Raw genomic sequence first — 26101 nt, forward strand, 5'->3', positions numbered from 1 at the left:
ACACGATGCGATTATTTTAAAAAAAAATCTCGAGAATGAATCCCCCTACCCCCTGCTTAGAAACTCTATGAATGAAGTACCGCGCATTTGCTATATGAAAGGATGGCGCCAAGTTCTGGTGAACAACAGTTACAAACACTCAAGGAATCACTTTCAAATTTAGATTTGAAACTTGCCTATGTTGTCTGTTGAAAATTATAAAGTAGTTTGACATAATTGTGAGCTAGTGGTAACCATACAGACAACAGCCAAGTTTCAAATTTAAATTTGAAGTGAGCCAGTGAGTGTTTGTAACTGTTGTCCACCAGAACATGGCGCCTATTTTTGTGATTTCAATTCTTTTTAAGGCCACTCGTACTTGGCTCTTTTACAGAAATGTTTTTTGTTGGATATCACTTCTTTTTGTAGGCTAATTTCGAGGATAACATTTTCTTTTGGTATCAAACTCAATAACTTGTAACTTGCGTCTTACTTTTCATGTACAAGGGAATTATATCAATATTTTGTAAAGAAAAAAATAATACTTCTAATTGTAAAAAAAATAATACCTGTGCCATACACAGTGTGTAGAAGTTTTTATACCCTTCAATATCCTTATAGAACATATTTAGTATTGTACACTACCAAGACTACTAATAAAAGTAATGCCATTTTTATAATTACTACTGCCCCTACTACTACAACAAGCATTCTATAATACTACTACAGGAAATAAAAACAACAACAAAAATAACAATTACTACTACTATAAAAACTACTGCTACACTGGGCAATTGTTTTTAGAGGACTTGAGTTTTGAGGAGGGAAGAGATTATTAGTTTTTTTTTTGGGGGGGGAGTGCGCCATCAGCTTTGGGGGGGATGGGCACCCCTGGTTTATGGTAAGTACAAGAAACATTTTGCCTGTGTCTTAATATGCCTACCACGTACATTTATATCTATAGGAACTCTGTACGCAATATAAGCGAGTGATGATTTGATTAACTACAGAATTGGTGTAGAAAGTCCCGTCGAAAAAGTCAATTCTATAATGAGGATGAGTACTAGTGAAGGTAATGACTGACCTTCGGTTTTCAGAGACCGAGTACTGGAGTTTTTAGGATTATCCATAGTTTCTTTAACCTGTGTACTTAATCATAAAATGTTTCTTCTGTGAGTACCACAAACATAAAATTTAAACGTTACTTCTTGTAATGGTCTATGCAGTAAAAGTTATTACTGAAAAATGATATTTAAAAAAAAAAAAAAAATTAACAAAGTTTAACATTTTTTAAGCGGCCGACTACTGGCACATTTACCCTATATATTAAATAATATAGTACTATGTTTTATTTACTGTAATGAACAAGGATATGTGCACAAATAATTGTCATTTTATATTATGTATTATGTGCAAATGTGCATCAAAGTGTGTTTGTATTTGCGGCTATCCTTCATGTTAGTTTCTTCTCCAATGGAATTGTCTTTTTGTCCCCATTTGGAAAAATAATACTGCGGGCGTCCCTGTGTTTCACAATAAAGTTCCATTTTACTTTTAAAAAAATGAAAAATTCATTATAAATATTTTAGATATATTGAATGATTTATGTATACTGTTAACATAGAGTGCTCAGCAAGCAAGTCGCAGCGTTCCTTATACGTACTTTGGTGTTGCCGAGCGATCTATTCGGAAGTGTGAGTTCGAAACTCCCCACTGCCAACAGTTTTTCAACTGCTTTACCGTATATATTGTAAGGTTCCATACCCTCACATACTATAAATAGGTGCTACTATAAATAACTACTATAAATAGGTGCTTCAATCATGAACACGTGTTAATATGTTAAAAACGTAAACACCAGTAGACGATGGAAGACGAATACGAAGAAGGATCGGAAGAAAACCGAAGATGGTCGACCTTCCCTTCAAGAGGACGTCTATAAAAGATTTCAAGAGGACGAAGGCATCAGTCAACAATTGATTGATAACCTATCAACACGTTTCTCCTGGGGCCGCAATGGGCTATGGAGTTCCTTTAAACCTATCTCTGGAGGCTACAATGATCGAAGGAGACTGCCATTAATCACCTACTCCGGAGGCTGCAATGAGAAAAGGAGTTTCGGCCATAAACTAAAGTCATATTGAACCTTTATTTCCGAAGCCACTATTGTGTTTGCCAAGGGCTTGTTAAACCCTGAAAACATTTAGAGATTTAAAAAGAAACTTCGTAAAACTGTTATAAAGATTTATTTTGTAAATAAAATAAGTTAAGAGCTTTATATCCCGGACTTTTATTAGACTCTACCAAATAAAACATTGCAATATTATTTACATTGACATAATTAGACACAAGATATAAATTGTTGATACAAAAAAAAAATGAAAATTCATACTATCAATCTTAAATTAATGATATCAGCTTTTTAAAAATCCATCTAGGGAAAAATAAAGAAAAGGTGAATAATTCAATATGGATACTTCAGACATTTTGTTAGTTGTTTTCAAACAACTGTAAATACTATCTAAGTAAATGTTAGTGACTGAGACGGAAGTTTCAAATCAAGTCATTTAAGCATCCTTGAAATATATTTGCATTTCCCTTCTTTCTCGGTTGGATATCATTTTTATTTTTTGTTAGTCTAACCACAATCTGCCAAATGACACAGCAAACCTCAACCGCAACAAAAGTCTGTTCAAACTCTAGTCACGAGCTCTTCTGCTCTTGTGATGGTTTGTGATATCTTGGCACATGAATATAATGATTGCCAGCATCTACGCTCATGGCAAGAAGTGAAAAAAAAAAAAAAGTCGAGGTTACTTTGTGACTTTGTTTGTGATATATCACGCCATAAACGCTTCAGTCTTCTTTTATGATAGTTTATAGCGTCATTATAGAAAATTATAGAATAAATAAAGTAAAAAAATGTTTCAAGCAGCAAATCACAGTAAAATGTGCTATTTGCCAATTTTACTGACGTTATTACAAACCAACTAAAACTAATTTCGTAAAATAGATGAAGTTTTTGAGATTACTTAAAACAAATTTCACTTCTTTGTATTCAGATCTGGCTTTTCCCAAGTTTTGAATATAAATTTTAAGTTTTGATTCCAGTGATAACCTATAAATACATTTTAAAAGAAAAAAGTACAAGGTAATCCATATAGGTGATGAATTAGCCAGAACAAAAGGCTGAGTTGAGGAAATTGAAATCAGGAATACCCACGCTGACAAAACAAGAACAACCATTCGGTTTATAGTTTAATATCTATTTCTTTCTATCGGAGGAGCTATATGAGTTGGAGAGCTAAAATTTAATATGGGGTGAGAGCACCAGCGCCATTTCAAATTTTGCTTTCTTTTCTGAAGGGGTGGAGAAACAAGATTCTCCACCGAGGAAGTACTTTTTTCATTAGTATATTGCCTAGGGAAACCATACAATTGAAGAGTTTGGGGAGGGGAACCCTCATTTTAAAAACAAGTGAGTTGAGTACAAAAAAGTAACGACAATATTTGAAATGAATGTGAACTAAATTGTTTCCACACTTGTGTTATCATCGTCACACGAGTGTTAGAATATATCACTATTTTTCTGTACTCAACTATCTCGTTTTTAAAATGACGGTTACCATATCTTTTTTCCGCATGTTCTTGAATTTATTAAAGACTCAGAGAAGGGAGCAATTCCCAAATAACCCCTGGGTGAGAGCTACTGGGTCAGGATAAAACCTTCTCGCGCATCTCTCGTTAGCCGGCAAATTTCAAAGAAATCACACATGTGCAAATTACTCAGAAACTAGTGATTTGCGACTACCGGTTCATATAGGTGAAAATGTTCCAAAATACTTGTAGAATATCCCCTTGCAAGGAATGCATTGAATTACCAGTCACCCTGTATATAAACTCATTTAATGGATATAGTATGATCCCAAGGAGGAAAGTGTCTCTAGAGCAGTGACTCCGACGTAATCCTGAAGAAATATTTGGTAGGTTGTAAAACTTTTGTATCACACCCACCTGTTACCCGTAGCTCAACAACTTTTGGAGAGTGTACTTAAGGAAAGTATAATATGAAATTCTGGAATAAGAATAAAATATAGCCCGTGTCATGCTTCACTATATGATGTTCTTGGATTAAGGAAAAACAAGTTCAGAAAAGGGTATGATACTTGAGCACAACTTCCCTGACCTTAAGAAAAGAGGAAAAGAAAAACAAATCCACCAATTACTCTCATTTCCTAAGTATAAAGAACATATGAATTGTTAGTTCCTAGACTAACAAAGATTATCTGGGATCTGTGAAGGAGTTTCTCAACTTGTGCCTTTTCTAATGTAATTGTTTCTCAAGTATTGCTGGTATTTAATGCTTTTCTTAGGAGGCAAATATTAGAATAAATTTGAACTTTAGTATGGATTTTAATACAAGCTTAAATTTTATCCTCATATTTCCTTATTTCTCGATTTATATTCTTACATTAATAGGTTGCTTTCTGTTTGTTTTTAAGAATCGTTTTGCAATTCAAAATTTTATGCACTTTCATACAGATAGCTAAGTAAATCCGATTACAATACACAATATTTTAACGTAACTTTCGCTGTAGCTTATTGTTTTACTGTAAAATTTATTTAGAAACAATTATCGAGTTCCTGCTGGTTACACAACCCAAATCTTCATTAAAGTTTGGTTGGTTGCAGACGAGTAGGGTTCCTTGACTTAATTCATATCAACAAGTTTGAGATATTTTTTCTTTTCACAGTAAGATGAGAGATAGTGTTGTGCTTCCCCCTTCCATGATACAATTAAAAATATTGATTAAGGACTAAAAAATATAATAACCCCACACAAACTTATAAAAACAATGTATATATGGGTTGGCAGTGGTATCGTGGCGCCCGCAGCGCCGGACCGCTGGTTGTGGTGTGTTAGGTCGGTCTCCATACTACGTCAGACGCAGTGGAACAGCAGTGTCCAGTGACTGCAGCAGACGGAGGTAGTGTAAAATGGGAGACCTGCACGAGGAATGGTGTAAAATTCAACTTGCTACCATTCACGACCTCTATGCCTCCATTCCACGTCGCATCAAGGCTGTTCTGAAGGCGAAAGGTGGTCCCCGACACCATATTAATCTGGTAAGTTGCAATTTCGTTAAGGTGTTTCCATTTTTCTGATCACCATCTGTATATATATATATGAAATAGGTTTAATGCATTACATATATATATATAATGCACTAAAAAGGAGAGTCTATTTTAGTGAGGTTAAATGAAATAGGACTAAGATTAAAAGCATTGCGCTGAAATGGATTTAAGGCAACTCCGTCGCATGGAAGAGTGTGTGATCTACCGCAGTGCGAAAGCGACAACCATTTACTTGAGGAGAAAGAAAAATTTCTGCATCTTTAAAGAATTGGAAAAGAACGTGTTGACTATGCTTATGTGACGAAATGTGTTGCAACGTCTGTAACAACCCATATTTATTTGACTATGCTCTTAACCATGTAATCTATCTAAACGTGTTACAAGACTACTTTGTACTTCAACTGCAAACCCTAGAACTATCGATCGATTATGGTTTCAGCAAGATGAAGCACCGGCACATTCGCTTGCCGTGAAAGAATATCTCACTGAAGTGTTTCCCAGCCAATGGATTGGTGGGGGGTTCCTACAGTTATCAGCATCTCTGGACTGGCCTCCCAGAGGTCCCCCTCTGTGTAGTTGTGTGTTTAAGCATCGTGACGGTATATCAAATTGAAAAATGGCCAGCGTTCGTTACCAAACAGCCGATGAAATTAAAGAAAACGTTCGAAATACGTTTGCTATAATCACCCCAGAAGTGCTACGAACTTTTCACCGTACGGAGGTAAATAATTCGCTCATGAAAATGATGGTGTGTACACAAACACTTTAGAATAAAATGTTGCGTATAGCCTTCTCAGATAAGATATGTCTTCTGTTATTATTTTCTATTCCCTTAAGATAAATCAGCATTCATATTTGAATCATACATAGGGGGATCTTCGGCTAACCCTGCAGTATAAAGTTGAACCCTAATAAAATGTTTCACAATATTTAATATACAGTCAACAACTTCCGTAAACGAACTACCAGCGAAAAGAGAAAAAAAGTTCTTCTGACTTCATAAGCAAACAGTTCTTCATGATACGAGGCGTACCGGGTAGGAAGAGCGAACTCAACAAGCGTTACGTGCAATTTGGCCACTCGAACATTGCATATGAGATGTTCGCGGAAATCGTTCCTCTTTCTCTGAAAAAATACAGTTTCAAAATAAATGGATGATTATTTCAGAGTGCATTTTCAGAAAACAAACCTTGTTGCGTTTCTTCCTTAGTCGGAACGCCTTACATAATATAATCTCTCCTCTGAGCTTGAACATAGAGCTTAGTTACACATTAAAGAAAAAGAAAGAAACAAAGAAGCACGAGTTTTTTCAAATTTTTGTGCAAAAAAGAGAAAGAAAAGATAAAAGGGTAACATATTAAGGTTTAAACTACATGATTAAGTAATAAAATTAACTAATCGGATTCGAAACTACTTCAGTTAATAGTCTAATATTGTAATTAATATTCTGTCCATAGGCTTAGAATGCGTCGCAGAACAGCGGAAAAATTTAATAAAGGAGCAAGTCATACACTTACAACACCATTTACACGATGAAAGAATCTCGTTGGCCTTTGACCAATCGCCAAGGTCGCTGGAGACAGGTATATTGTTTCTTCAAATGTAGGAGTCTTTCAAAACACGATGTGTTAATTGACAGCAAACACATTCCATAGCCTTCTATCACCACATTATGTCATTGATGCTCCTACTCAAATGGCATCCATTTTTTTCTCTCTTTGTAAAGAGAAAGAAGCAATCTTTCAACATGACGACCCCTTCAATTTTATTAAGAACTGAAGAAATACTCATTGCTCTATAAGGTATCATATACGATATTTATGTCCCAATGTGTGTTTAAAATAAGGGTCCATAATTTATTATATTTTCATTGATTTCAACGGCATCACACTATTTCAGTATGAATATTCATACTGAATGCAGCATAATGTCACATTTTGCTGCTCAGATTCCCAGTAAATCCCTCACACAAAACAAGGAGAATGTAGAAAACCTGAAGGCTGATAGAAGCAGGGCCGGATCTGCTATATGTGTAACATGTGCATTTGCATGGGGTGACAAAATCTGTCATAATTATATTATTTAAAATAAATATTTCTTGTTGGAAACAGACTTCATGACGATGGTAGTTAAATTCACTAAACTGACCTTCTATTTGATACTACAGTCATAAATCATGTTTAAGCCGCATTAGTTTAAGGTCATATAGACACGGCTAAAGTAAATGGTCAAACAAATCCCAGCATGAATTGTCTGATTGTTATCAAATACCAGAACTCAATTCTCGAACGGTAGTGATTTACTGTAGCCACGAGAAATCAAAACATTCACATGGGAAGAAAATAGTCCTCTGAGTGGGGAACACTTTTCACAATTTTTTTTCTGGCAAATATTTTTACAAAAATAAAATAAAATAAAAATAAACAAATGTTTAAAACAAGTTTTAAAAATACACGTGTTTAAAAATGTTTAAAACGTATACAAAATTTGTTTTAAACAAAACAACCTTGGTTTATAGACTTCTTTCTCTAAAAATAAATGCACTAAATCTCTCAAATTTTTCCTCTATAGAAAGGCTACGCTAATCGAAATTTTATTTCGATTAAAAATATCTAAAAAGAGAACAAATGCCGAAACCCGGGATTGAACCAGGGACCTTTAGATCTTCAGTCTAACGCTCTCCCAACTGAGCTATTTCGGCTTATATTTGAAGCTTTCTTTTACAGATTTGAGTTTATCCACTTCTTTCTCTAAAAATAATTAACTAAATCTCTCTCAAGTCTTTCCTCAGAAGAAAGGCTACACTGATCGTAATTTTTATTTCGATTAAAAATATCTAAAAAGAGAACAAATGCCGAAACCCGGGATTGAACCAGGGACCTTTAGATCTTCAGTCTAACGCTCTCCCAACTGAGCTATTTCGGCTTTTATTTCAAGTTTTATTTTACAGATTTGAGTTTATCCACTTCTTTCTCTCAGAATAATTAACTAAATCTCTCTCAAGTCTTTCCTTAGAAGAAAGGCTACACTGATCGTAATTTTCATTTCGATTAAAAATATCTAAAAAAGGGAACAAATGCCGAAACCCGGGATTGAACCAGGGACCTTTAGATCTTCAGTCTAACGCTCTCCCAACTAAGCTATTTCGGCTTTTACTTGAGATTTGCTTTTACAGATTTGAGTTTATAGATTTCGTTCTCTAAAAATAATTAAATCTCTCTCAAGTCTTTCCTCAGAAGAAAGGCTACACTGATCGTAATTTTTATTTCGATTAAAAATATCTAAAAAGAGAACAAATGCCGAAACCCGGGTTTGAACCAAGGACCTTTAGATCTTCAGTCTAACGCTCTCCCAACTGAGCTATTTCGGCTTTTATCTGAAGTTTTAATTTACAGATTTGAGTTTATCCACTTCTTTCTCTAAAAATAATTAACTAAATTTCTCTCAAGTCTTTCCTCAGAAGAAAGGCTACACTGATCGTAATTTTTATTTCGATTAAAAATATCTAAAAAGAGAACAAATGCCGAAACCCGGGTTTGAACCAAGGACCTTTAGATCTTTAGTCGAACGCTCTCCCAACTGAGCCTTTTTTTTAAAAAATTCTTTATTCAAGAAATTTGCAATCATAATTAAGCACAGACTTAAGATAAAAGGAAACAGAAAAGAAATTTTGAACATTAATAAATGGCGTTTACATAATTAGCAAAATATTTGTGTTGTTGTTGAGATGTAAAAAGTGACAGACGAGAAATTAAAAGTTTCAGATACAAATCAGTATTTCCTTTGATATCGTCCTCAAGTATTAAAGCTGCCGTAGTTATCGTTAACCAGATAATAAGATTGTGCTTTGCTTTCGGAAAATGTTTATATTCAGGAAGGAGCAATATGTTCGTAACAGTGACATATTTTGGGTGCAAACGGAGAGTGCTGCTTACAATACAACAATATTTGGACCAGATCACTTTGCTTTCATGACACCCTGAAAGACGATGTTCAATTGTATCCTCAGTAGGGCAGTACAATACATAGTATTACTTAGTCCAATGTTATATCTACGTACATTTGTCACAATTAAATTGTGTACAAGAAGAAACCAAAGCGATTTAAGACTAAAAGAAAGAAATTTCGTCGTAATATTGGTCCAAATTTGCGACCATTGAACAGTCGGAAATTTCTGCTGTATTTTAGGAACATACCTTATATTACTATGATAATAACAATATAATTGTTTAACAGTACATGCATACTTTTCAATACTCTCATGACTGATGAGAGCATAACTTATATCAAGAATAACATTATTAAGGTGGGGGTACATATGAGACCAAGGTACTGACTGGCGAATCTAAAGATACATAAAAAAGACATTGTTTTAGTAACCCAGCTGTGATTAAAGAATCATAAACACAAAGTAAAACACATGTACGGTGTAACAATAAGCTGCGGCATTGTTGGCGAATATTGAAAATACGTAAACCTCCATGAGCAAGAGGCTCATAGATAGTGGGACGAGCAACTCAGTCGTTTATGCCACAGAAAGTATAAAGCATGGCTGGTGATTTTCTTTCATATTTGACTGGTAATGGGAAAATTTGAGCAAGAAACCAGAGTTGAGAAAATGCAAATACATTAAGAAAATAAGCACGACCATATAATGTAAGGTCTCGCAACTTATTAGCATATAAAGTAGAAATTATTTTAACCGTGACTTGAGAATAATTATAATCTATGGTTTCTTTTATTGTGCGTCGCCAGTGAACTCCTAAAGTTTAAAACCATCAACAAGAGTAAAAGGTGTGTGATAAAATTGCTCAGCCTCAGAGTGAAAACAAAAAAGTTTACTTTTGTGGTAATTAACAACAGCACCCGAAATACTAGCAAAATTATTAAGCTCCGTCTGAACCACCTGTAAATCTGCAGGGGAATTAAGTATGACGTGGACATCATCATTATCAATGTATGCTTGAATGCAAATGGCCCTTGTTTCAATACGGACACCAGGAAAAAGATTATTAATTTTGTATACTAAGGGTGCAATAGCTAAACTGTATAAAATGGAACTTAAGGGGGATCCCTGGGGGAGACCTCTGTTCACAACCAAATGCTTAGATAAAATACCATTACAATGTATTTGAAGTAAGCGATCGGAAGAAAGCGCTTTTATCATAGAAATAAAATACGGCAGTAATTGATATAAATAATCAAGATGGAGATGATCAAAAGCTTGTATCATATCGACTGAGAGTAATGCAGTGGTAGAACCATGAACATTAGTAAAATAAGCAATAGTGTCCCTGATATTACTTAAGGCTACATACAAGGGGGGGGGGGGGCAAGAGCCATGACCAAACTGAAATGGAGACAATAAACGGTGTAAGACGTGCCTCAGTCTATTTGCAAGAAGACGGGCAAGAATCTTGTAATCAGAATTAAGTAATGTAATAGGACGGTAATCTTGAATGCGAGTAGAATGGGCATGTTTAGGAACTAATACCAAAAATCCTTTTTTCATGTGCCTAGTCAAGTGAGGCCGACTCCAAAATTCATTAAGCATTTGAGTTAGGAATAGTAACATCAAGTCAGTAAACATTAAGTACATTTCATTGGGTATCATATCAGGATCTGCTGACTTTTGTCGTTTAGCCATAAGAATGGCATTTTTAACTTCCTGTTCTGTAAATGGTGCATCCAGAGTTTCTCGATCGGCAGCCTCCAAGCTAGGAAGCATAGCAAAAAAGGGGGAAGAGGAAGTATTTATGGGAGATACATTTGTATATAAACTGGTATAATACGTATGAAAGCATGGCACCACCTGATTACCCTGATGCACAGTGTTAGTCTGATCTACTAATTTACTTATAAGTTTACGTTGGCCGCGTTTGCGCATCTTTACAAATTTGCTGAAGTGTCGCATCCTCCGTTGCATTACAACTTTCTGTTTTACTTCTGACAAAAAAACCTTTTGTGCGCTTCCGATACAATGATATTAGTAACGCTTTAATTTCTTTGACCTTGACAAACACAGAAGGAGGCATAGGTCCAGGATATGCAGAGTAATAGTCATGAAGTAAACGAGTATAATAATTAAACTGGGTATGATAAGCATGCCAACGCTCCTTACTATAATGGCTACATACAGATCTTAAAGCCGGTTTAATATAAAGTTCCCAACGAGTAAGCAAGGATGAACGTCCACTATAATTGGAAAATTGGCGCCATTTAGTGAGAAGGCGTTGTTGCAACTCAGGATCCGTTAATAGAGATGTATTCATATGCCATACTGAAGAACACTGATAAAATTTTTGAACAGGTAACTTCAATGTTAACAATACAGCACAGTGATCGGTGAACGAAGCAGGATAAAGTTGTATATTTAGCACACAAGGAATTAAAGATTGAGATATGTAAAATCTGTCTAACCGACTAGAACTGTGGATAGTAAAGAATGAATGTCCTAGTTCCGTAGGCTTATAATAATTCCAAACATCGATAAGGTTAAACGAATTGACTACCTGTTGTAGGGTAGACGAAAAGTTGCGTCCTGGATGATGATCTTGCGCAAGAAGAGAACAATTGAAATCCCCTGCGCAGATAATAGGAGCGGTACTATCATGTAAAGCGACTGCATGATCAGTAGCAAAAAAACTGCTCTCTGACAGCTTTTTGATTACTTCCAGAATGAGCATAAACGTCAGCAGGATGACAGTGTTCTAATTTTGCCGTTAACAGTCTACCTTCCGGATGTAAAAATAAATTTTCAATTGCCAAATCTGCCCTATAAATGAGACCAGTTCCGGTACCAGAATGAGTATCATTAGCAACATAGATATACTGATGCGGTAAGTGAAGAGTAGAATAGTTTACTTCTTGTAAAAACACGACGTCAAGAGAATGGACCAAAATAAAATCCACTAAAGCAGCTTTTCTAACCGCGGAAGACAAACCATTAACATTAATTGTAGCAAAATTCACTGAAAACATGGAGAAATAATCATACGAAAACGGTAACAAACACAATGAAAACACTATAAAGAGGGACCATAAAAGTAAAAAACGGACCGGGAGGAGAATCATTATAAAAACAAGACAATATCCAGTATACACTAGGCACTGTAGTTTTCAATTAACACAAGATCGGCGAGTTCATTGAGAAGCACTGACATCCTCGGGAGCACTGATATCATCTTGTAATTGAACGGTTTGGGAGAAGATTAACTTACCAAGTTCATGCCGCTTCTTACGTTTTCGACGTCCTCGTTCTGGAGATGCAGATGATGAACGGGTGACTTCCGTGGTAGTAGGTGCGGTTGAAACGCTGTCCAGCACCGTAGGGTCAGAACAAGTCGTAGTGGTAGAAACAGGATGAACGTCAGGAGTAGTTGTACTCTTGGTAGGTGAAGCATTCAAACATGTCACAGGAGTATCCACAGGGGTCTCAACAGTGGGAGGCAGTGAAACTGGAACTGGAGGGCCGGGCAATTCTTCTACTACGGTAGTGGGACTGTTGCTGCGACTGCAAAATACAGGATCCGGGGGAGGGGGGGACATTTGTCACTAGAAGGTTCAGCTTCAAAAAAAGACTCAGCACTAGGTAGAAGTTTAGAACTGTTAGGAACTACTGTTGAGAAAAGTACTTCCCCAGTTACAGAGGGGGCTGGCACAGAAGAAACACACTCAACACTGGTATTAGCGGGAGGGTCTGAAGGAGGTTTCGGTTGCAACAAAGGAAAAATACTATAATTTGTAAGGTCGGGTGCACTGTCAAGTTGTAATGGGGAAGGGGGTCCCCTCAGTAGGGTACGGACACCTGGAGCCATTGACGTTGACGTATGCCCATGAGGCTGAACTGGCTTAGCCTGGCGATGAGGGCAGGAGGAAACGAGGTGATTTTCGCTATCACACCTAGCACACGTTTTAGATTGCCCAAAATAGATAACCCAAAGCCGTAAATTACAGATGGTCACATAGGAAGGAATGTTCCGTTTCAAAATCATTTTTAAGAGTTTCCGACCAGTTCGTACAGGATAATAATGACCTTTGGTGTATTTTTCTTCGTCCATAGAAATAATTTCTCCATACTGTCCCAGCACTTGCTTTATTTGGGCATCCGAAATTTCCATAGGAACTGTATGAATTTTCACCAATTTGAACATGTGAGAAGCCGATTCTAAAGGCAGTTTATAAGTACCTTCAGCGTCAGTATATGACACAATACCATTACGATCCATGAGGATCCGATCACACAAGTCCACATTCGAAAGTTTAATAAAAAGAAACTTACGAGCAAAATCAAGTTCTATGCTCAAAACATCAATTAATGCAAACTTAAATTCATTGTGTATCCATTCATGTAAGTAAATATAATTAGGAACATTCACTACACTCTGGAAGTTAATACGAATCGTATTAAGACGTAAGGAAGCCATTAGTTACTGAATAACCACAATTAATAACTTAGCGTTCCAAGAGAAAAAAAAATGCAATTCAATTGCACAGGCAGCAAACACAACACCAAACCAGGGCAAAAACAGCTAAGCAACCAGACACCACTCTCAACCAAACTCCAAGCACTCAACTCGTACAGACACAGCACAGTATATGATGTGAACTGCACGAAGGTCACGGACGAACTAGATATTTCGGCTTTTATCTGAAGCTTTCTTTTACAGATTTGAGTTTATCCACTTCTTTCTCTAAAAATAATTAACTAAATCTCTCTCAAGTCTTTCCTCAGAAGAAAAGCTACACTGATCGTAATTTTTATTTCGATTAAAAATATCTAAAAAGAGAACAAATGCCGAAACCCGGGATTGAACCAGGGACCTTTAGATCTTCAGTCTAACGCTCTCCCAACTGAGCTATTTCGGCTTTTATTTGAACTTTTATTCTACAGATTTGAGTTTATCCACTCCTTTCTCTAAAAATAATTAACTAAATCTCTCTCAAGTCTTTCCTCAGAAGAAAGGCTACACTGATCGTAATTTTTATTTCGATTAAAAATGTCTAAAAAGAGAACAAATGCAGAAAACCCGGGATTGAACCAGGGACCTTTAGATCTTCAGTCTAACGCTCTCCCAACTGAGCTATTTCGGCTTTTACTTGAGATTTGCTTTTACAGATTTGAGTTTATAGATTTCGTTCTCTAAAAATAATTAACTAAATCTCTCTCAAGTCTTTTCTCAGAAGAAAGTTTATACTGCTTCAAAACTTCTAATTCGGTTTGAAAGTATTACCGAAATCTAAAAATGAACCAAATGCTGATTCCTGTAATTGTACTTGGAGCCTTTAAATCTTCAATCTGATGCTCTTCCAGTGTCAGTTTAATGCTTTTCTAACGCAAATTCGGAACTACTGAGAAGGCGTATTTATAACTGTAGGATTATTATTATTATTATTAAAAGTTTTAGAGGGATCACTCCTTGTTCGATCCCGTACGCGCGAGTATGTGGTGGATAGCATTGAGTCCGTGGGGTTTCTGGGCTCCTCTCGTCTTTTCTCACATGCTCATTCCACCAATTTTTCATATTCTTTCAATTTTATTACTCACCCTTCTCCTTTAACGTAAAGGGCATAACTGTTGGACGTACGACTAGAAATTAGAAATTAATCGTCAATTTACTACATGGTTGTTATTTACGCGAATGTATTTGATATTAACATGAAAAAGGGAAAACATGTAATAGCGAAAAATTCGAGAAGAAAACTGACAAATTTTGTTCCTCTACATAATTCCTACAAAAAAAGTAAAAAAAAAAAGTAATTTCTAGTTTCCATAATACTGTAGTAACTATGATTTTAACCTGGGCTGGTGGCATGTTCTTGTGATCCATCTCTCTTTCAGGTGAGTTAGTTTGGTGGGGAACGCCGTATGAAGGCCCATTATTTGGAGCTGGGGTTGATAGCAGTTTCCGTGCATGCGATCCCTGAATCTATCTCAGCTGCCACCATGTGGGCGTTGTGGTACACAAATACCGTGTGCGTAGAGGGTTCTTTCGTTTCGCCTCCTTTCTTCATTTTACCATTATTATCCATGTTATTATCCCTTAGCCTCGGTGCATAACCGTCGGACTTAAATACAAATACAGTGAAACCTGTCTTTAGCGGAATCGAGCGGGACTTGCAAAAGTTTCCGTTAAAGTCAGGTTTCCGCTTAGTGCAGGTAGACCTTTCCTTTCTTTCTTTTTTTTAAATACATGCTTATAAAGGGGCATACTGAGGAAATGTATTGCTGTACGTACATTGTTCGATTACAGTACTTCTTCCTTCTACGAATAAATACACACACACACACAAAGAATACAAAATATGCTATGCACACGTTTTCTTTATTTTTCTAATAGCCAAGCAGGGTTTTCTGTGTACATTGCTGCTTAGCTGCTTGACTTTCCGCATAAAATTTAGCCTGAGAAATTATACTAAGTGAATCAGAATCATTTTTTCGTAAGGCAAATTTTTGCAGTTCCTTTAAACTTCTGAGAGAATCTTGATATGTATTTATTCTACACTCTTCTTCGAACTCGGTATCGTATTCCTCTTCTTCCTCTATCTCCTTTTCTTCTTTCCGACATTCCGTATGATTCTTGATTAAGTTGCGGGGATTAAGGACAATTTGTGGTGGTGAATATGAGTAGTGGTTGGGGAAGGTCAACACTGTCCAGAAATATTTAACAAAAGAACGAACATTTTATCGCAGACAGTGTAATGTATACACCCTCCATTCCAAAAGAAACCGAACTTTTGAAAACAAATAGTACCACTAGTGCCGTCTGTTGTAATATTTTACCGGTAGATGGCGTAGTCCCTCATTGACAACTGGTATAAATGTCATGACATTTGGATGCACGGCAACAAAGTTTTGCGTTTCAACTGTCAGTGTGTTGTGTACATCGGTCGGAAAATGAGTTTCAAACAACGAGCTGCAATTGAGTTTTGTGTTAAACTGGGTAAAACTTTTAGTGAAACGCACCAAATGCTACAAAATGCATATGGTGATGAGTGTCTATCCCGTACGCAAGTTTACGAGTGGTTCAGGCGATTCAAATCGGGTAGAGAGACGCTGGATGATGACGAAAGATCAGGCCGTCCCAGAACCGGATTATCGGAAGAAAACATCGAAAAAGTGCGTGAATTCATCAAACATAACAAAACATCGTCGGTGAAAGTTATTGAAATGGAATTAGGCATTCCTCAAACAACCGCTTACCGCATTTTGACCGAAGTTTTGGGCCTTAAGAAAGTTAATTCGCGGTTTGTACCACACAAACTCACCGAAGACCAAAAAGTTGATCGAATTGCGCATTGCAAAGACATCGTTAAAAGTGCTCGGCAGGATCGAAACTTCTTGAAATCGATTGTAACAGGTGACGAGACGTGGTGTTTTGAATATGAGCCCGAAACAAAGCGGCAAAGTGCTGAATGGAGAGCGCCGGATGAAGGAACACCCAAAAAAAGTCGCTTGGTGAAGTCAAAAGTTAAGGTGATGCTGATTTGTTTTTACGATTCAAAAGGAATTATCCACAAAGAATTTGTTCAGCCCGGCCAGACAGTCATTGGAGAGTTTTACTTTGGCGTCATGAAGCGTTTGCTGGCAAGAAATCGTCGTATTCGGCCCGAATATCGCGAAATCGGCAGTTGGACTCTTTTGGACGATAATGCACCATCACATCGTTCGCGACTTGTAACTGAATTTTTGGTCAAAAATCACATTATTCGGTTGCATCATCCGCCCTATTCACCAGATCTCGCTCCGTGCGATTTCTATCTGTTCCCGAAACTGCATTTGGCAATGAAAGGAAAGTGGCACGTATCGATTGATGCCATTGAGAAGGCGACGACCGCCGTCCTAAAGACCATTCCAATAAAGGACATGGAGAAATCGTTTGACAACTTGTTGGAGCGTGCAAATATGTGTATCGATGCAGAAGGGGAATACATTGATTAATAAAAATGATTTGTTCCAAAATGTACATTGCTTTTTTGTTTTTTTAAAACGTTCGGTTTCTTTTGGAATGGAGGGTGTATGTCTCACAGAATGTCTAAACATCTTCTAAACGCTGTAGTCCGGAACTCAGAATTTTCCGTTAAATGTTTATTTTTCTTTCCGTTGTCCGCGTAACACAGTTTCCGCTTAATGAAGGGGGTTTCACACGTTTTGTTCTCCAAAATTCATGGGCCCGTGAAATATTTCCGTTTAAGACAGTTTTCCGTTTAATAAAGGGTCCGTTGAAGACAGGTTTTACTGTATGTATATATAATCAGGTACCGTCCTTTATAATCTTGGTATTGTATATAGGCTAAGAACACAAAAGCTCAAACTCAAGTAACATGATTTTGTATATAAATTTAAAGTAACAAGATTTACATTCAATTTCTGTGAGAGCAGTTTCTATGAACAGGTATACTTTAATTTGAATCTACTCGAAATACAGTATTTGAGATCCCTGCTTCTTGCGTTAAAAATGCCGCGATAGCAGTGGAGACATTTTTTTAATATACTTTTATTTTTCAATTGCTGTTGTTGCATACTTTTTCAATCCTTTGCTTCTGATGGCAAGTTTTGAAGCAAAAAATACAATTTGATATTTATACACTATTTAATGATGGATAGTCAAAATCCTGAAGTTGTTATTTTATCTCCACGCACCCCCCCCCCCCCACACACAAACAAACAAAGAAGCTGCTATACTTAGAGAAAAACGAAAAGACGAAGCCATAGAAACTAGCAGTTAAATGGTTGACTTTTGTGCAATAGTCCTGTGTTCGATTCCTACTGCGATTTCATATGATTCAGATACCATAAAACCTCGGTTATAAACCCGATTAACGAGTCGGATTTAACTTTATAAAGTAGATTCCGTTTCACAGCAGTGGCGTAATTGAGGGTCTCGCTGGTCCTGCAGTGCGAGGAGGTCCGCAGGGTCTGGGGGCCCACCACCACCGCCAAGAACTATAGGCTACAAAAAGTGAGCTGAATAGGGAATATCCATTTCCCTGAACAACATTATTTACTTTAGAAAAGAAAAAAATATACTCTGGGTGAAAATTCATCCATTCTAGCAACATCAGTTTAAAAAATCATCTTAGTACTCGGAGGTTAAGGGAAAATAATTTATGCCTATTTCGGTGAGTATTAATTTTAATTGTAATTTTATTACATTCCATAGATTTATTAACCATTGTCTTCTACAGGGAAATAATAGTGGGAAGTTAATGGGCATGGGAAGGGGGCCCCAAAAGTAATCCTGCGGGGGGGAGGGGCGACATTTTTGCGTTACGCTGCTGTTTCACAGTCCCGTCTTCGAACTGAAAAAGGAAGTTAAATTTCAATCATTCAAATCAATTCAATTGCAAGTCAACGTCTCATGTAGGCCTGCTTTTGAAAAGAGCTTTAAAACCTCCAATCAACCTAGAAGCTTCTAACATAAGCCAATTTTCCACTGTCAAATATTACTATTTTATATAGCAATTATTATAGAAAATTCTTGAAGGTACCTTTCGCAATCAAAACATAAAAGGGGAGAAAATTATTAAAAACTCATACTTTGTAAGTTCTGTCATGGCATGTAGGGCTAAACTGTGTAAGTATATCTTATCCAGTATTATATCTGCTAATTTGTAACTGCTTCTGTGACAATGTCACTATTGAATGCCAAAGATATTATCAATCAAGGCACGAAGTGGTGCTTGAAATATATTGATGACCTAATCGAAATTTTACGTGTCTCTCATTTCTCTAACCTGACAGGGCGGTTGGGTTTTCTCTTTCGCGTAACTCCATATCATTACATACATCTAAAACAGAACTTATTTGCGAAGACTGCTACTATAACCTTTAGGAGAAATGTAAAATGTTGTGCATTGTACAGAGGAATTCATCAATCATAATGGATGTGTCAAGTAACATTGTAAGTGCACGGTTCCGATGAAAAAAAAAAGTGACGGCTACATAAAGAAAACATAAGTAGTACACATATGTATGTTTCACATTTATTTCCATGTAGAACCACAATTCCTTAAGTGGTTAACTTTGATTATCAATGTCGCCTTTAAAGATTCATTTTTTTTTCGAAGATTAAAAAACAAAAATTACAATTCTTTCTTTAACCACAATGTTTTTAACTTAGTACAAGATGTTATAGTAAAACATAATATGTTACACATTTCTTGGAACTCACTTGAAACAAATTATTCCAGAAGGTTGCAGCGTTGGGGAGGGCACAGAAGGTGCGTGGCCTCCCAAATTTCTCTCCTGAAATATCTACTGAATCAAATCGTCACAAGGTGAAAATGTGTAAAATCGTTTTCGCATCTTGCCTGAATAATGTTCATATGATTTCGTTTTAATCAAGAGAAACAATATGGAGCCGCTTTGGCTTAATGATAGAGCGTTAACTTGTGATGTGTGGGGTCCCTGGTTCGATCTCAGCCCGCGCCAAGTGAACCTTATGTTGAACAAACACCGTGTTCATGGATTTTCCCGAGGTTTTCCCGTTTCCTTTCCTTTCCTCATTCTACTCATCATCCATCTCATCATTACCGTCTCCCTTAGCCTCGATAATCGTGGGACGTTAAACTTTATAAAAAGAGGAGCAATATTGTGGTCAGTTTTCGAAAAGATCTGATTTACAAATGAAAGAACAAAGCCAAACATAACGTAAAAGGTGAGGACATTACATAAATGTTTTACATCTTGGCGAGATGCATTCTCATTTGTTGAAGCAAACGATAGGCACTGGTTCGTATTTTTTTTAACTCACTTCTGAATCTAACTTCAATTTTAAGAATAAGTGTCTCGGTACATTGTTCTCAACACTTTCGGAAAGTATTTTTAGTAGTGTACTTCAGCTGAAAGTCAAACCCGAGTCAAACCTGGTTACAAGTTATCAGGTGAATGTTCTTCGGTACTCTAACTGGTAGAGCACCTGGCAGGAAGCCAAGACTTACAAGTTCAACTCCCAGTTGAGGAACTAAGTACTATTCTATGCAGTTTATAATAATAATAATAATAATAATAATAATAATAATAATAATAATAATAATAATATAAAAAGCAAATATCAGTTACTAACACTAATATGCAAACTTTAAAACACCTCAGAGTTACGGGTTGAATAAAATCGAGGCGAAAACGTTTAGATATTCTTAATACTTATTGTAAACGCATGACATCTCATTTTCACAAGGAACGGACATGAACCTGTCATCCGCACATCCGAATCAAACCTAGTCCATTCGATAAACATAGCAAAGATATGTTCATGCACAAAAAATTAAGTGCCATGGACAACGGACTAAGTCCCTGGGACCCATTAGCCCTGTTAGTATAATGAAAATCGTAAACTCGCAGTGAAATAGCTATTGCATCAACACTGTTCATTGGAAAGTCATTTGTTTATAATTCATTCTCTTCAGCATGAAACATGCTTTGCAGAGGTACTATGTATTGGGGCCCATAACATGCTTGAACATGGAAAATTGGGAGAATGTCGGGAAAATTTTCTCCAAAAATCTCTCCCATCAACTTTGCCCCCCTCTGGAGTGGTACCTGGCAAAAACACACAATCCAAATGTATCTCAAAAAAATACTATAGGGGATAAGGAAATAAGTGTACCAAGTTTTGTTTTGATACACGGAATAGATATGAGGAGAAAATTGTATACCAATATGCTCTGTACATACAAAACCAAACCTATGACCTGACCTATAAAGAGAACATAATATAAAAAATATAAACCCAGTACTATTTATTCTTATATCAAGAATTGCACCACATTCTCTGTAAAATTAAGCAAGCGTTTCAATAATTATTAATCACGCATATCGTTCTGTGACATGTGAAGAGGGAAATTGGGGATAAGTCGCAAAAATGTCTCTCAAAGTAGCTCTATTGTGAAGCTGTGTCCTCTGAAGCAACACCCGAGCCGATAGGACGAGTCAGTGTGCGAATTAAATTACATTTTAAGGGAGATAAAGTGCACATCCGAGAAATTTAACATGAGGAAGTTCAAGACATATGAGAGATATCCAATCCTTCAGAGGGGGATTTTCCCCTCATCCTTCGTAATAAGGTAGGTAATGGTAGGAGTACACAATTAAAATATACTTTGAAAAATCCTATGAGGAGTACGGACAGAAGATATAGTATGGGGAGAAGATACAGTATGACACAGTAAGAACGGAATAGAGAACAAAGGGGTATAGGTGGGGGTGTTGTTGGATAATGTGAGTTTATCTCAATACAACTGTAGCACAGTTGCTGTTTAAAACATTTATTTCATTCTATAGAGAATGTGGTACAATTCTTGATATCAGGATAAATAGTACTGCGTTTATATTTTTATATTTTGTTCTTATAGGTCAGGTCATAGATTCGGTTTTGTATGCACAGAGCGTATTGGTATACAACCTTTTCCTACATACCTATTCTGTCTATCAAAACAAAACATTCATTTCGTACACTCATTTCTTATCCCCTATAGTATTTTTCCAGATACATTTCGATTGTGTGCTTTTACCCGGAGTGATTTTTGGGGGAAATTTTACCGACATTCTCCCAATTTTCCATGTTCAAGTACGTTATGGGCCCCAATATACAGCACCTCTGGAAAGCGTTTTCATGCTGAAGAAAATTAACTATAAGCCATGACTTTCCAAGGAACAGTGTTGATGCAATAGCTATTTCACTGCGAGACTACGATTTTCTTTATACTAACAGAGTTAATGGGCCCCAGAGACTTAATCCGTTGTCCACGGCACTTATTTTTTTCTGAATGAATATATCTTAGTTTTGTTTATCGAATGGACTAGGTTTGATTCAGATGTCCAGATAACGCGTTCATGTCCGTTCCTTGCCGGTCACGCTAATTCCTAATAGTTCACAGTCAGGCTAATAGTTGTCGCTAGCTGTGCTGACTCCTACCTGACGCGAAGAGACGTCGCAAGCGTGCAGGCAACTTGGAGACGAGCCAAAGGCTAGGGAACAAATAATAATAATAATAATAATAATAATAATAATAATAATAATAATAATAATAATAATAATAATAATAAATTCCAGATATAGCTCCAGACTATTTTACAGTTGATAGGCCTATACAAGAATATCAATAATAAAGGGAAGGATTTGAGAAAATATCACCAGTATCTGTTTGCTATGAACTACCCTGGCATTTGTCTAGTAAGTCTGAAGACATTCTTTGGAAATCACGATCAGGATACGGACCTTACTACAAGAAACCATGACTTCGAGAAAATCCAAAGCTTCGCTAGCTTGTTCCTTAAATACCAATATTGTTATTATTATTGTTAATACTAGCCTAATAATAATATGGAGTGGCAGTGGCTCAGCTCGTTGACTGTTGACTTTACATTTAGGATATCATGTGATCGGATCTCATGGCAGACTATCCTGTCCATGACAAATAAACCTAATCTAACCCCGCTCAACACTGACTCTGTATCAAGCTGTAACATTGGTGTTGTGCTAGCCGCAACACCGAATCCTTGCTGTTGAAATAACACGTTAAAGTGGTAGTCATGGTGAGATTACTGGCCTGTGTTAGTATTAAACTCAATTAACACCATTAATTTTTGCTGCGCATAAACATACGTGGAGGGATCAACAAGTATTTTTTTTACCGTCGCATAGAGAGAGTGGAGTTAGAAATGTGAAATTGACACACGTTATTTGTCCTTTTCCACATAATTATCGTGAAAAATAACACACTACTCTAAATGATCTTTCAAATTCAAGAGTCACTCTTTGTAGAAAGTGTCACATTTGCTAGAAAGTCAGTGCCCAACAGTTGAAATGAACGCAGAACGTGAAGAAAGATGTCTTGCTTTCGGCAACTGCTTCGTTTTTGTAAAGAAGAAGAAGTCTAACGGCGTGAAGTCAGAGTAATATGATGGATGGGTAATTAACTAGTAACCGAGACTTTGCTAATTATTTAATGTCTCCTGGATTATGTAGGGAAGAGGGTTGCTGCCTTTGTAATATTTCCCAGTCACATTACGATAATGGGTTAGGTAATTGGTGAGAATTGCGCCAAGAGAACTAAAAACATGAATAATGCACGTGGATCTTTTTACACAATGGCAGAAGAATGCAAGTGGACCTTTTTGAATAAGTGGAAATGTTTCTATTATTTATTCGTAACTTTAGTCTCTGGGTAATGGTGATATACCCAACATTTGTCCATGGGCACTAAACAAATGTAAAAATCATTCTCATTCAGTATGCAGAGAATTAACAGTTCGAATGCACAATCAACTCGTTGCTGTTTCTGAAAAGGAATGAATACAGTTTGACACTTTTACTCATTCATACTTCATGACTTCAAACTTCTTGTTATCTACAAACATCAAGATTATACATTAGCATCTTAATACATGGGCACATTTACTATTTACGTTTCATACGTGCAGTATTGTCCGTTCACTGTAGCTTGGCGCTGTGTTTTGACACAAAACCTGGCTAGCGAATCTTAGCAGTCCTTCCCCTACTTTCCCCTTATAGCAGTTGTAACAGTGGAACTAACTCATCAATTTTAGCACTAGTAGGGTTTGGTATTTGCAAGTTGCGTAAATTTCGAAAGAGTTTACTTCTAATCTAATCAGGACCGTAACTTGTGTGGGACAGGGGAGGGGCAACTTCCCCCCAGGGAGGTTCCCCGCCGTTCGAAGGGGCCTATTTGGAGACGAAATTTTCTTAATCCATATACAATACGAACATGAAATTATAAATGAAGCATTAAACAGTTTCACTACATTACATAAAGCAGCGCACAAAAGGTAAATAAAACAAAAGTGAGCCTTGTGCCCACTTCAGCAAGAAACGTCTATTATTAGGGGCCCTAGAAATAACATTTATTCGTATGGCTTTGAGATTTGTCAATGTTGTCCCCTTAATTAATTTGTCATGTTTGGAATGGGCCCAAGGGCGTAAGTAACGGCCCCGCAGACCTTGCCGTGAGGGAGGGCCGACAGGCTCCGGGGGGCATAAATAGTAAGAAAAAGTTAGAAAGAGGGGCAAGAATGAGAAAAACAACTTTTTCTAGGAGGCCCAAATACACATATTAATGCTTGCCCCCCAGAAAAAAAATATAAGTTACGGCGCTGTCTCTAATGTGAATTTATTGGTACATATCTGCTAATAGTTAACTATATCAGGTTGGTCTCTTTAAATCTTGGGCCGTGGAGAGAAACAATATTACAGGAGGATAGTATTCATATTTTAAGAAGGTGGGGAAAGGAGAGCAAGGATGAGAAGATGAGAAGAAAGAAAGAAAGAGAATGAAAGAAACACTTCTACATTTACTTCATAATGAATTTAAACACACACAAACGAAAAAGGGATGTAGGAACCCACCACCATAATATTTGTGGAAGTGTTGACAACATAATATTCTGAAGGAATATATTTCCCGCCAACTCTGGGGCCTCGGTGTTTGGCCCAATTCTGGCCTTGCAGCAGTGGCGGATCCAGGGGGGGCGATCATGGCGATTGCCCCCAGGAAAGGAACCTTTCTCATTTTATATATTTAAATAAAACCCAATCCCAGAGTTTGGAGCTCTTAAAAATAGCTCTATGTAGCAGTATTAAAACCCACCGCCCTCAAGAAGTCCGTCCTGGATCCGCCCCTGCCTTACAGAAGCTACTATCTAGTCATTCACCTCGTGGGACTGAGGAAAACCTTAATAAGGAATACCGGCCAGAGCCGCTTTCATGCCCACGCTCGATCTACCTATTTTAATGCCTTTTTTCGTGTTGCACAGTGTCTGGTAAGGACACCCAAACAGGGCAGATGTGTACAGCTTTAAAATGTTTAAACGTTAAAATTCGCTTTATACTGTACTTTGAACACTTAATTCAATGTGTATTATATTCTTCTTACAGCAGCATGGTTTCTTTCCTAATACTTTAAGTCTATGGTTGTTAGTATTTATAATTATTGCATCATACTTATCCTTCTCAAAGCTCGTTCAATTAGTATGAAATTCTACACTTAGCAGTTTGCAACATTGCAAACCTTCACCAACAGGCAATATGTGGGGAGAATATTTCCACCTATACTCGCATCGAAATTCCCAGCCCTTGTTTACAATCAGTACAATATGTTTCTGTCGCCTTATCATGAAAACAACGCTGTCCAGCGAACCTAACGGTCTTCGCTATTAAAAAAAAAATACCTCTGTTTATTGTTTACAACACAAACTGCCATCTTCCAATATTGCCAGGCGTACAAGGTTTTCGCACACTTTCGAACAAGAACACTTGTACAAAATTGAGTGTGCATTATATGTAAGATTGTATTACATAATAACTAACTCAATTTTTCATAACGTTAATATCTCAGTCATCTCAAAAGCAGCAATTTATGTAGTAATAGCACTTGGTCCATGACTGTGCAGAAGTAGGTACATTCGGTTCGGAGATTCATGTGCCTGGCAACCATGAATTAACCATGTAGGGGTGAGAAGCAAGGTTTTGACGCTCGCACTACAATTGTTGTTTGTAAACAATCTTCCATCCTAGAGTGAACAGACAATACAAAACTGTTCATACGTGGGCAAAAACTTATTGAACCCTCCACGCAGTGCTTAAAGTGAGGTGGTATGAGCCGGTTATGCATCAGAAAGTTCGAAAAGCGACTGGTATGGCATACCGGTAAAAATAAGTGATTAAAATTCTAATTTGCGTGCAGAAGACAACACACTTTACACAGAAATAAATATGTTAGCATTGAGTCAACAAATATGTTTGTACTATCAAACATTTCGTTGCTACTGCTTCGAAAGTGAATAACAATTCCCTATCACTCTATTTAATGACAGAATTTGTGCTCTTATTTTTTTCAACATTTCAGAGAGCAATTCAATACCATCAAAAAACGTATCTTACCACTCGCCTAAGATGTTTAACTTGGATCCGCCCCTCCTGACATTGCCAGGACATTTTTTTAAAAAATTAAAATTATTCTTTTC

General features: G+C 36.8%; 1 protein-coding gene and 5 non-coding genes across 8 annotated transcripts in view; all 6 read right to left on the reverse strand.

Annotated features, from left to right (window-relative positions):
• The window catches only part of LOC145690770 (uncharacterized), a 132067-nt gene that overhangs the window by 71247 nt on the left and 34719 nt on the right, over nt 1-26101 (reverse strand). The gene's annotated exons all lie outside the window — the stretch shown is intronic.
• On the reverse strand, nt 7744-7816 carry TRNAF-GAA (transfer RNA phenylalanine (anticodon GAA)). Its single transcript has one exon. It is a non-coding gene; the product is annotated as a tRNA-Phe (tRNA).
• Nucleotides 7968-8040, reverse strand: TRNAF-GAA (transfer RNA phenylalanine (anticodon GAA)). Its single transcript has one exon. It is a non-coding gene; the product is annotated as a tRNA-Phe (tRNA).
• On the reverse strand, nt 8193-8265 carry TRNAF-GAA (transfer RNA phenylalanine (anticodon GAA)). Its single transcript has one exon. It is a non-coding gene; the product is annotated as a tRNA-Phe (tRNA).
• On the reverse strand, nt 8413-8485 carry TRNAF-GAA (transfer RNA phenylalanine (anticodon GAA)). The gene has a single exon. It is a non-coding gene; the product is annotated as a tRNA-Phe (tRNA).
• Nucleotides 13911-13983, reverse strand: TRNAF-GAA (transfer RNA phenylalanine (anticodon GAA)). The gene has a single exon. It is a non-coding gene; the product is annotated as a tRNA-Phe (tRNA).

The sequence above is a fragment of the Thermobia domestica genome, chromosome 1 (assembly GCF_964235325.1).
Source record: "Thermobia domestica chromosome 1, izTheDome1.hap1.1, whole genome shotgun sequence".
NCBI lineage: Eukaryota > Metazoa > Arthropoda > Insecta > Zygentoma > Lepismatidae > Thermobia > Thermobia domestica.